Source organism: Babylonia areolata, chromosome 3, assembly GCF_041734735.1.
Source record: "Babylonia areolata isolate BAREFJ2019XMU chromosome 3, ASM4173473v1, whole genome shotgun sequence".
In the NCBI taxonomy this organism is placed as follows: domain Eukaryota; kingdom Metazoa; phylum Mollusca; class Gastropoda; order Neogastropoda; family Buccinidae; genus Babylonia; species Babylonia areolata.
In genome coordinates this window covers 55,358,570-55,361,267 of record NC_134878.1, presented here as the reverse complement: position 1 = coordinate 55,361,267, position 2,698 = coordinate 55,358,570, and positions in this window count along the sequence as shown.

The window sequence follows — 2,698 nt, the reverse complement described above, 5'->3', positions numbered from 1 at the left end:
ACAACAGCAACAACAACAACAACAATAATAATAATAATAATGGTGTGTGTCCATCGAGATCGATGATGACCATCGTTGTCATCCAGCTGGGGGATGGGGGGAGGGTGGTGGTGGTGGGGGGGCGGATGCTCATGAATCTATCTGAAGGCTGAATAGTCCAATCTGCGCACGAAATGTTCGCTGACAGTTGGGGCAGACAAAGACAGGCATACCATTGTCAGGGAGCTTGTTTGCCCGTGACTTTTTGGCCTGCCTCTTCTGAACAGCTGCAGCAGTCCTGTTGGCCTCGCACAACTTGGCACCTTTGTGCACAGCAGCGCGCCATTTGTCACGGTCCGCTGCAGATTCCTCCCAGGAGTCAGGGTTGATATCAAACGCTTTCAGAGAGACTTTCAGAGTATCTTTGAAGCGCTTCTTCTGACCTCCGTGTGATCTCTTCCCTTGTTGCAGCTCGCCATAGAAGAGCCTTTTGGGCAGCCGATGGTCTGGCATGCGCGCCACGTGTCCAGCCCAGCGAAGCTGGGACTTCATCAGGATGGTGAAGATGCTGGGAAGGGTGGCTTTTGCAAGCACCTCCGTGTCTGGGGTCCTGTCTTGCCACTTGATGTTCAGTAGCTTCCTTAGGCATGTTGTGTGGAAGTGGTTCAGCTTCTTGGCATGTCGTTGGTACACTGTCCAAGTTTCGCAGGCGTACAGTAGTGTGGGGAGAACTACTGCTCTGTACACCTTTAGTTTGGTCTCAAGACCAATGCCTCTTCTGTTCCAGACATTTGCATAGAGTCTACCAAAAGTTGTGCTGGCTCTTGCAATCCTGACGTTCACTTCATCGTCGATGGTCGCATTTCGTGACAGTGTGCTGCCAAGGTATGTGAACCGCTCCACCACACTGAGTCTCTGACCATTGACTGTGATGTTGGGCTCAACGTGGGGTTTCCCTGGGGCTGGCTGATGGAGAACTTCAGTTTTCCTCGTGCTGATGGTAAGGCCGAAGTTCCTGCTGGCAGTGGCAAATTTGTCCACGCTGAGTTGCATGTCAGCTTCAGATCCAACGTTGAGGGCACAATCATCAGCAAACAAAAAGTCTCTGATGATGTCTGTCATGACCTTCGTTTTTGCTTGAAGCCTTCTGAGGTTAAACAGCTTGCCATCTGTTCGGTACTTTAGGCCAATTCCAACATCGCCATCTCTGAAGGCATCAGTAAGCATTGCAGAGAACATGAGGCTGAACAGTGTTGGAGCCAGGACGCAGCCTTGCTTGACACCATTTGTGACAGCAAAAGGAGCAGATGTTTCGCCATTGTCCTGGACTCGAGCCTGCATGCCTTCATGGAATTGGCTGACCAAGGAAATAAATTTCCGAGGGCATCCGTACTTGGCCATGATCTTCCACAGTCCCTCTCTACTCACGGTGTCGAAGGCCTTAGTGAGGTCGACATAGGTGGAGAACAGATCAGCATTTTGCTCCTGACATTTCTCTTGCAGCTGCCTTGCAGCAAACACCATGTCGGTGGTTCCGCGCTCTTTCCAGAACCCACATTGGCTCTCAGGCAAATGACCTTGGTCAAGGTGTGCTGTGAGGCGGTTTAGTAGGATCCTGGCAAGTATCTTGCCTGCGATAGAGAGCAAGGAAATGCCCCGATGGTTATCACAGGCTTGCCGGTTCCCCTTTCGCTTGTACAAGTGAATGATAGATGCATCTTTGAAATCCTGGGGGATCGTCTCTTCTTTCCACATGAGTGAGTACAGCTGATGGAGCTTCTCAGTCAGCACAGTGCCTCCATCCTTGTAGACCTCTGCTGGTATGGAGTCTGAGCCAGGTGCTTTGCCACTGGATAGCAGACGGATTGCTTTCTGGGTCTCAAGAATTGTTGGCGGATCGTCCAGTGCTTCGTTGATGGAGACTTGTGGGAGCCGGTCTATGGCTTCATCATTTATGGAGGAAGGGCGATTTAAGACACTGTTGAAGTGCTCAGCCCAGCGTTCGAGAATTTTCTCCTTCTCGGTGATCAAGGTATTCCCATCTGCACTGAGGAGGGGGGATGATCCTGAGGATGTGGGACCATAGACCTCTTTTAAGGCATCATAGAACCTCTTCATATCGTGCCTGTCAGCATATCCCTGGATCTCATCAGCTTTGTCACTCAGACACTTATCCTGCATCTGGCGTAACTTTTGCTGAACAGTCCTGCGGATGGCATTGTACGCATCCTTTTTTGATGTGGACTTTGGGTTGCTCAGGTGGGCTTGATGCAGACGGCGTTTCTCATCCAGAAGCTGCTTGATTTCATCACAGTTTTCATCAAACCAGTCTTTGTGCTTTCTGGTCATGGGTCCCAGGGTCTCTGAAGCTGTACTATAGATCAGCTCACGCAGGGTCCTCCAGTCAGACTCCACATTCTGGTTGTCCAGAGAGGCGGATTCCAGACGATCTTCCAGCAGCTCCACAAAGGTCTGTTTGATGGTGATGTTTTTCAGCTTAGCGATGTTGAGCCGTTTTGGAGCCTTCTGGCCTTGGGGGCGTCTCTTGGGCTGGATTCGAATATTCAGCTTCGAGACTACAAGGCGATGGTCTGTCCAACACTCGGCGCCGCACATGGTCTTTGTCACACGTATATCTTGCCTATCCCTTTTCCTGACGATGACGTAATCGATGAGATGCCAGTGCTTTGAGCGAGGGTGCATCCATGACGTCCTGTTA